Source organism: Bos indicus x Bos taurus, chromosome 20 (assembly GCF_003369695.1).
Source record: "Bos indicus x Bos taurus breed Angus x Brahman F1 hybrid chromosome 20, Bos_hybrid_MaternalHap_v2.0, whole genome shotgun sequence".
NCBI classification, from domain to species: domain Eukaryota; kingdom Metazoa; phylum Chordata; class Mammalia; order Artiodactyla; family Bovidae; genus Bos; species Bos indicus x Bos taurus.
The window spans coordinates 3,213,670-3,223,873 of NC_040095.1; the positions used below are offsets into that span (position 1 = coordinate 3,213,670).

General features: G+C 47.1%; 1 non-coding gene across 1 annotated transcript; it reads left to right on the top strand.

The window, feature by feature from the left end:
* Positions 1 to 675: 675 nt before the first annotated feature.
* LOC113879304 lies at positions 676 to 780 on the top strand. Its single transcript, XR_003507278.1, has one exon. It is a non-coding gene; the product is annotated as a U6 spliceosomal RNA (small nuclear RNA).
* The last annotated feature ends 9,424 nt before the right edge of the window (positions 781 to 10,204 follow it).

Below are 10,204 nucleotides of genomic sequence, written 5' to 3' on the forward strand. Positions count from 1 at the left end.
TAGAGTTGATTTTTAACATTATATTAGTTTCAAGTGTACAGCACTGTGATTTAGTATTTTTACAGATTAAATTCCATTAAAAGTTATTACTAGATAATGGGTATAATTCCCCATGCTATACAAAATATAGCTTATCTGTTTTATACATGGCAGTTTGTATCACTTAATCCCATTGGGATTTCTTAAGTCTTTATATTCTTTCTAATGCTTTCTAAAATTCAACTCAGCCTAAATGCTAGGTGATCTTATAGTTTGTTTCAACCAGTCATATGAAACAGAAGACAATTGGCCGTTTTTAGTTTATCAAAATAGCAATGTCACATGGTTCGTTTTAATATTTTCAGAAATTATATAAGGGATATAGAAACATGATAAGAAAATTGGAAAACATAAAGGAAATACACAAATACTATCCCTGGTAATATTTTGTTGCATAATCTTCCAATTGCTTCCATATGGTTCATGCACATATAAGTACTCCTACACACAGAGAATTTAGTAGAAATAGAATCTATATGAATCTATATGAAACATCTTAATCTAATTAACAATGTATTATGAGCAACTTCCCATGTCAATAAAGCACTTCTTTATTATTTTTAGTTGTTGACATTCAGTTGCTCAGTCATGTCTGACTCTCTGCGACCCCATGGACTGCAGCACACCAGGCTTCCCTGGCTTCAGCAGCACATATACTAAAATTGGAACAATGCCGAGAAGATTAGCATGGCCCCTGCACAAGGATGACGTGCAAATTATTTTTAGTAGCTTTATCATTTTCCATTGCGTGGTTGGACCATAATTAAACATAGCCAGTAATGCCAAGGATGAAGGGTAGGGCTGGGGATAGGAGAAGGTTGGAGTAGGAGGTCCAAAGCAGTATGAAATTACTGACTCCAAGGCTGGAAAGACTTAAAAAAATATTTATTTATTTAATGTGTGGTTGTGCTGGGTCTTCATTGCTGAGCATGGACTTTCTCTAGTTGCAGCAAGCAGGGGTACTCTGTCATCGCAGTGGCTTCTCTTGTTGCAGAGCACAGTGTCTAGGGCATGTGGGCTTCAGTTGGAAAAACTTTTGAGATGCTTTATATTGTGAGAGGTCCTGGAGGGATTTGGGTGGATGAGAAAGAGCCTCTGGCTCTGGAAAGGGAACCAGATTGGAAGGCTTATAAGAGGTTGGAAGTCATAGTCATTTGCTCATTCACTCAATAATTATTTATTTAGCTTCTGAATTGTGCCAGACATTCTGATGGTGATACCACAGTGAACAAGATAGACTCTTGAATTGCCTGACTTTCAAGGAGTTAGTGAGGAGCCCCATGCTGCAACTATCGAGTAGCCACCCACACGTGGCAACTGGACAGGAGCCACCCTGCACATCACTGGTAGAGAGGAGTTGCCCCAACACAACTTGAGAGGAACCCCAAGTCCTCCGCTGAAACTCGAGAGGAACCTTGAGTCTCTGGCTGTAACTCGTTGTATTGTAGGCTGGGGGAGCGGGAAGATCACAAATAAATAAAACCGTCGCACATTGAGAAAAGTACTAGGAAGGAAAATGAATAAGGCAATGTGGTGAAACATACAGAGGTGCCAGAAGTGGGAGTGTGAATCTTGGACAAGGTGAGCGGGTCCAGCATCTCTGAGAAGGAGATATTTGAGCTGTGATGAGAATGAATAAGGTGAGGAAAGTTCTAGGCAGAAGAACCAGCAAGTGCAAAGGCCAGGTGGAGTCGGTAAACATAATAGATGACTGGGAACATTTCATTCATTCACATGTTCACTTAGCTTGGATTGAGTTCCTCCTCTATTGTAGATAAGAATGTGGAAATCAGTTACTACTCCTCCCTCAAGGGAGAGAGTCATCTATTAACTTCATTTATTTACTCATTCATTCACTGATTCAAACACTTTCTGAGGACCTATCTTGGGCTAGACCTTAGACAATAAAAAGAAAACAAAGGTGAATAAGAATTAGTTCTTCTCTGGAATTAGGTTTGTGTGTGTGTGTGTGTGTGTGTGTTTGTGTGGGCAAAAACAAGGATGGGAAGAAGGTTCAACCAAAGAGAAGAGGTAGCCAGCCCAGGGTCCCACAGCTGGCAAACGTCAGAGATGGGGCTAGAAGGAAAAGGAGACGTCCTGATTTCTAAGCAGAGTTTTGTACGCTGTGTTTTCCTGTGACCCTCTCCTTTTCTACATAAGTCCTTTGTCAACTCAAAGTTTATGCATGCAGCTTCCCCCCATCCACACCTGGAAAAAGCATTACATTTATATCATTGCTGGCCTTAGGATTAAGTCTATAAATGGTTCTGCTCACAGTTCTCTCATGTTCACTGGATGTCATAAAAATGTCTCAGCACAAACGGAACCATTGCCTTTAACAGCTGGATGTTAATGACTGTACTTGCCAGCAGAGCTGTGTCTTAATACCCTCCAAATAACAAACTGGAAGTCCTTGTTGGATTGGTTGCATATGTGATGGGGCCAGTGGTCGGTGAGCATGGGGTACCATCCACACTTGGGGTGATCATGGACAGCCAGCATGAAGTGCAATTGGCCAATGGAAGGTTCAGGAATGTGAATAACAAGAACTTCAGGACATATATCCTCACCTGCTATCATCTGACTATGGAAAGACCATTGATCTGGAATACCTTGACCTGAATTTAAATCTTACTTCTGCCTCTTGAAGCCTGGGTGACTTTGGGCATTTTGCTTAACCTCCTGGAACTGCTGTTTCATCATTTGTAAAATAAAGTGAAAGTAAAAGTCGCTCAGTCGTGTCTGACTCTTTGTGACCCCTTGGACTACACAGTCCATGGAATCCTCCAGACCAGAGTACTGGAGTGGGTAGTTGTTCCCCTCTCCAGGGGATCTTCCTAACCCAGGGATTGAACCCAGGTCTCCTGTATTGCAGGTGGATTCTTTACCAGTTGAGCCACAAGGAAAGCCCAAGAATACTGGAGTGGGTAGCCTATCCCTTTTCCAGTGCATCTTCCTGACCCAGGAATTGAACCAGGGTCTACTGCATTACAGGCAGATTCTTTACCAACTGAGCTATCAGGGGAGCCCATTTGTAAAATAGGCATGTGGCAAATAGGTGAAAAGCTCCAATACTTTGGCCACCTGATGCAAATCGCCAACTCATTGGAAAAGACCCTGGTGGTGGGAAAGATTGACGGCCAAAGGGTAAGAGGGTGGCAAAGGATGAGATGGTTGGATAGCATCACCAATCCATTGGATATGAACTTGGGCAAACTCTGGGAGATGGTGAAGGACAGGGAAGCCTGGCGTGCTGCAATTCATGGGGTTGAGAAGAGTCAGACATGACTTGGAGACTGAACAATAAAACACTGCTAATAACCCACCACATAGCTATTTACCCATTTTCTTTGCTATCAGAGAATTCATCCATGTGGGAATGTGCTTACCGTGTGGATACAACATATTTGATCTAAGCTAGTGATTGGCTGGGGAGAGGGCATGTGACCAAGTCTGACCAATCGGAAATCTGATTGGAGGTTTATGCAAAACATTTTCCTTCCCTTTCTTTCCTGCCTTGAATTCCTTTGTGCAAAGGTGTGCTGATTGTAGCTGAAGTAATCATTTTACAACCATGATATGATGAGCCTATAAATAAAAGCCCAGGCACTGGGGATAATCAGGGGAAGGATAGAAAGTTCCTTGATGATGACACTGAACTATTGCATTTGGGACTCATTGTTACAGAAGGTAATTAAGTCAATGTTAGTCTTCAGGTTCTCTGTTACTCGCACCTGAAGCATCCCTAACTGACACAAGAGATAATGAGAGCTATTTTCCAGAGTTCCTACAGGAATTAAATGACATATTGTATGTACTGCTCTTGGCATATTGTCATCATTCTCTTCCCAGATCCTCATTATATACAGTGTGATCTCTTACACAAGCCTTGAGAAAGCCACCTTGGAAGAGAGTGACCTGTTGGCAGTGTCGTATGTGGACAATTGATGGCCTCTAGAAACACTCAGAGGGGGAAAATACAGTAAAATATAATTCAGAATAACTGTCAATGTGCGTCACCTTTAGACCTGTCAGAACCCACCTCTTTAACGGCACATTTACCAAACAGATGTGTAATTCAGAGGTGTTCTTTTAATAGAGGCTTCTGCAGCTGTGGGGCACACTCAAGTAGGTGTCATCATTCATTCCAACGTCCAGTGCATCCAAGGGGGTTTGGTGGGTTACTAAGTCATGTCTGACTCTTTTGTGACCCCACCAGGCTCCTCTGTCCGTAAAATTTTCCAGGCAATAATACTGGAGTGCGTTGCCATTTCCTACTTCAGGGGATCTTCCTGACCCAGGGATCGAACCCTCATCTCTTATGCCTCTTGCATTGGCAGGTGGATTCTTTACCACTGGGATTCCCAGGTGTTGCTAGTGGTAAAGAACCTGCCTGCCAATGCAGGAGCGGGTAAGAGACATGGTTTTGATCCCTGGGTGGGGAAGATCCCCTGGAGGAGGGCATGGAAACCCACTCCAGAATTCTTCCTTGGAGAATCCCATGGACAGAGAAACCTGGAAGGCTACAGTCCATAGGGTCTCAAAGAGTCAGACGTGACCGGAGTGACTTAGCATGCACGCACACACCTGGGAAGCCCCCAAGGGGGTTAGTCTGAGTCAGTTAATATGATGTCACCCACCTAGGTTCAGGAGTGGCCATGAAGAGCAATTCTGGCTTATTAGATGAGAGAGGAAGCTGCGGGAGGCTCTCCAGAAGAGTTTCCTCTCTTTTAAGAGAAAGCCACAGAAAGTGAGGGTCTCCTACTTTCCCCTGATGCTGCGGTGTGGGGTTGAGACATCTGGAACCACTGTGGCTGTTACTACCCAGCTGAGGATGAAACCAACACGAAGACCCAGAGGATGACTGGAAGGAGTCCACTCTGATGACAACCCTGAACTGCTAAGCTAGCCAGTTCTGGAAACTGCCCTGCACCTGGACTTTTCATGAGCTAAACATGAGCTAAATATTTACTTATGGTTTATGAGTTGAGGTTTTGGGGTTTTGTTGCTGAAAGCATCTTGCCTGATACTCTGAGTTTAAGAGATTTTAGTTTACACAAAGAAAACCCAGATGTACGCCCAATTTTACAGAAGCAAGCTCTTGCAGGAAGTGAGGAAGGTTGTGCTACATTGATCGTTATGGATTGGCCAAGAGGCATCCCTGTGCCCCTGCTAGCAAGAGAGTTCAGCTCTGCTGACGCTGCAGACTGGTAAGGGAATTGAGGTATTAGTCAGGGCTCTCCAGAAAAACAAGAGGTAGAGAAAGAGAGAGATGCATTTTATGGAACTGGCTCACACGATTGTAGAAATTGGCAAGTTGAAAATTTGCAGAGTGTTCTGGCAAACTGCACACCAAGCGACAAGCTGACATTATAGTTTGAAAGGCTATCAGTTAGGCTATCAGTTATCAGTTAGGCTTAAGTCCCAGAAGACAGCCAGTGTTTCAGTTCAGATATGAAAGCCATTTGCTGTAGAATTCCTTGTTGCTCAGAGGAAGTCAGTCTTTTGGTTTTATTCAGGTCTTCAATGGATTGAATAAGGCCCACCCACATTGCGGAGGTCAATCTGCTTTGCTCAGAGTTCACTGACTTAAACCGTTAAATTCATTCAAAGACATCCCATGGGACTTCCCTGGTGGTTCAGTGATTAAGAATCCACCTTCCAATGCAGGTGATGTGGGTTCAATCCCTGGTGGGGAGCTAGGATTCCTCATGCCACATGGCAACTAAGCCTGTGCAGCACAACTAGAGAGGCCGGCTGCCACAGCTGGAGAAGCCTGGGCACCGTGACCAAGAGCTCACACGCCACAGCTGAGATCTGTTGGAGCCAAGTACACAAAGAAATGTTTAAAAAGACAAACACAAAACATCCTCATAAGTGTATCCAGAGAAATGTTTGACTACCTATCTTGGTACTGGGACCAAACCAAGTTGACACATGAAATTAACCATCGCATCTACTATAACAAGAGTGAACTTGATAGGCACCCAGCAGACAGATGCTCAGAAATGCACTTGGTCTCATGGCTGAGTAGCTCTCCCTTGACCAACAGTCCATAACAGCTGCCCCCACTCCAGCCTCCCCCTGCTTCCAGTCTTTGGTCTGATTACACCCCTGTTTAAAATTTCAGTGTCTTCCATCTACAGACAGAGTGGAGATCAGGCCTCTGAACCTGAGATTTGTGGCCTTTGTGAGTAAGTCAGTGTGCCGTCCTGGTTCTTTCCACATGCAGGTCTGGCTGCCCTTCCTCTAAAATGCCTCCCTATTTCCCTGCCTCATTCTGCCCCCTCTGTTCATATTGTCTCCTCCCTTGGGAGCAGCGGATCTCAATGCTGAGTGCAATGAAATTCCCAGGGAGCTTAAAAAACTACAGATTCCTCAGGCCACACCCCAGTCAATGGAATCAGACTCTCTTGGAGTGAGGCGCTGAGTCTGTATTTTAAAAGTGCCCTGGGGTGACCCCAGTGAGCTCTGTGCCATAGTGTCCTCTTCCCTTACTGGGGAAATGCCGTCATTACTGATGGACCCCTCAGAAGCCCTGCCTTTAGACTGTCTTCCCCGAGAGCCCCTCAAAGCCACCTCTAGCCCTCTGTGACTCCCTGAACTGCCCTTAGAGGCCTCGATTCAGCCTATATTGTGTTGGACTCCCCTGTGTCTTGTGTCCTCAGAGGCTGTAAAGCCCAGTGTCCACCCTGATTCCCCTATGTGACTTGCTGCATGCCATACTTGGTCACACTCCCTGCCACTGTGCACTCTGTGCCCTGCTTGGGGTGCTTAGACCCCTCCTGTCCACCTGGCGAACTCCTCTTCAACCTGCAAAGCCTTGCCCAGACATCATTTCCCTGAGGACCCCTTTCTTGACCACGTCAGCAGAGCAAACCACAGCCTCCTCTGTCCTCCTTTGCATCCATGCTTCTTCTCCCCTCTCCCATGGGCGTGCACCTACAATAGTCCTTAGGATACCCTGCGGGTGCTGTGTGAACCCACTGACGGTGGTTAAATGGATTTGTACTAGCAGTGAGAGCCCACCAAGACCACTCCACCCACGTGTAACCACTCCACTCCATCTCTACCCACAGTTAGCAAACCGGGTCTGCTGGATTGCTCTTGAAAGAAACATTTAAGGAAGGAAGGAGAGAAAGGGAAGGGGAAAAAGGAGAAATAAGGAAGAAAATGAAAAAAAAAAATCAAGAATCTCTGTTCACAGAGAAATGGTTTATTAGGGTAGGTGTTTTGAGAAGAGTGGCCAAGAGAGACGAAGATTCTGCTAATGGTTCCCTTTTCCCCACTAAGCACCCAACCCAAACCCCCAAAGAAAATAAATTCTCAGGGATAAACACATCTCCTAGGGAAGTTTCTTTTCCTCTTCCCAGGAACATTGTGGGAAGAATTCTAGAGAAGGAAAAATGGGTCCCAAATGGCTGAGTCATTTGACATATGCCAAGCAAATGGTCAGGGTCTGCTGGGGAGGGAGCCCACAGGTCCCAGCTTATCTCAGCAAGGACCGTGGTCTCCACCAAGAAACTTGCATACTCTCCCACCCCCCAGACCTGCTCAGTTGGCAAGGCTTCCTAGGACGCCCCACAGAGCTTTGCTCCAAAGCCACAGAGCCCAGCTACAGATGAACCGGATCCTGAGCGGGGCCAGGGCCGCGCCCCAGACTGGGAACGGAGCTGCGTTCCAGCCGCTGTCCTGCTCCAGCCTCTGTCCTGCTTGGCTGACTCGGTTCCGCCTTCGCCCCCAAGTCTGGCCAGGCCCTGGGTGGGGCTGGAGCTGGGAATGTCCCGAGGAGAGAGTCACCGGCACGGGCCACTCTTAAAGTAGGGATGGCCATCTCCATTTCACAGATAAGGAAACCGAGGTTTATCAAGCACAAGAAGCTCCCCAAAGATCACACAGGCAGGAAGAGATGGGGCTGCATGGGTGTCCTGACCCATTGGCTCCTAAGCGCTGCCTTTTCCCTCTCTGCCACTGTAATGCCTACGGTGATGGCAGGTCATATTCTTCTTTTGTTCCTGAGTGATACTGCTGAATCATTTCTGAGAAAAAAAGCAAAAAGAAATGAACTCTGCTCTAATCAAAGTGGGCTCAAATGTAGCCACCGAGAGGACAGAGAGTTGCCGGGTGTTGACTGAGCCTAGATTCCTGCCAGGCACTTGGGACAGACCAGATGCCCGCCTTCATCCATCCCACGGTCTAGGTCTGGCTTCTGTCTGACCCCAAATCAAGCTGACGCTTGCCTCTGGTAGTGTGATATCCAGGACTCTGGAGTCCCATGCACTTGACCTAATGTCATGAATTGCTGGTCTTAAGCAGGGCCACACCAGGAAGGGCAGGGCAGGAAAAAAAAAGAGGAAGAACAGATAGTTAACCAGCCAGAACATGCAGGGACGTGGTGACCAGGAGCTTTCGTAAAAGAAGGGGGCTGAAGGGAGGAGGGATGTATATTTAGAAACAAAGAGTCTGACCAACTTAGTGGAGAGAAAAGAGAAAAACGTCCCAAGCCCTGCAGTAACCTGTTTGCTGGAGCTGCCTAATTTAGCAGAAAATCACACACACTGGTCCTGGCATGGGCTGGTGGAAGGTATTTCCTCCCCAGCTTGGGTCAAGTTTCATTCATAGGTACTGTCTAAAATTAGACCCTCCGCTTTCATTCTGGTCCAAACTCCCTGCCTAGCGTAATATTTGGGAGAAACAGGCACACCATTAAAAGTGAGCCTTCCTCCCAGCGGCCCCTGGCCTGGGAAGGGCTGGGCCCTGTCCTCGGCTGGCGGCTGCTGCGGCTCATAAACCCGGGTCTAAATTCAAAGCATCCGCTCTGACTGGTGACCTCTGCTTCCCAGGCAAACCCATGCCTCCTCCTCCAGCTCACACCCGAGAGCTGGTCAGGTCACTGGGAGGGACCCATTTCAGACCCGGAACCTTCTGTCTGAGGGTGATACCCCAGAGAGGAAAGGCAGCCTGGGAAGAGGAGTGTCACCCCAGCCCTGTGATGGGACTTCTTGCTGGGATGTGTCCTACTGTTTCTCTCTTCTCTAGACTCAAGGAACCTCCCATTCAGGACTTTCCGTCTTGGACAAAAATAGTTTTGTTGTTATTATTATTCTCCACATTAGTATGGGGCTTCCCAGGTGGCACAGTGGTGGGGAGCCTGCCTGCCAATGCAGAAGATGCAAGAGATGTGATTTCAACCCCTGAGTTAGGAAGATCCCCTGGAGTAGGAATTGGCAACCAGCTCCAATATTCTTGCCTGGGAAATCCCATGGACAGAGGATCCTGGAGGGCTACAGTCCATGGGGTTACAAAGAGTCAGACATGACTGAGCAACCGACACACACGTGTTAATATACCATCAAGGAGAGACTTGGTGGAATCAGCACGACGTTTGGACCAATTCATTCACTTAATAAATGCTTATTGAGCAGCTTGTATTTGGAGCCTCTCGGTTGTGAGGAACCATAAGGAGAAGGACACTGCGGGCACGCTTGGCCGCTGAGAGCTGGATATGTGCCATGGACTAGCTGATTCAGACTGAGCATGGTGGTGGGGAGCCCAGGGAGTGCTTTCTCTCTGTCTCTCGCCTCTACTTCTCTCCCAGCAACAATGTCCACTCTTCGCTCACTGCCTACTGGCCTTTCTGCTGCTCGGGCCATGTGGCAGAACATGGCTACTGTTGCATACGGTTCCAGCCATGTGCACAGAGACTCCTCTTTCTGGGCTCCAACTCCAAAGTCCCAGGGAAGGCTTCTGGTTGTCCTAGCTTGCACCAGGTGCCCACTCTTCAACAAATCAATGCCATCTAGGGAAGGGCCGTTTACTAGCATGGTGAACTCTGCTGTAGCAATGTGAACAGCAGGAGGACGAGATGTTCCCAGAGGTAAAGGTATAGTTTTAACACTTTGCAACTGTGGCTCTGCTAGTGGCCTGTGGAAACAAAGAAAAGACCTTGACCCAGGCACCACAAGTTAGGGAAGTCTTCCTGGAAGAGGTGAGCTCCATGCTGGGTGAATGAGATTTAGCCAGGATGTGAGAAGGAAGGATGGAGAAGGTTGTTAAGAGATTGGAACAGGCAAAGACTTCAAGGCAAGACCCAGGTCTCTCGGGGTAGAGGCCTGGAACTGCCATTCCCAGCTGCGCTGGACTTGGGCAAGTCGTGTCACTCTCT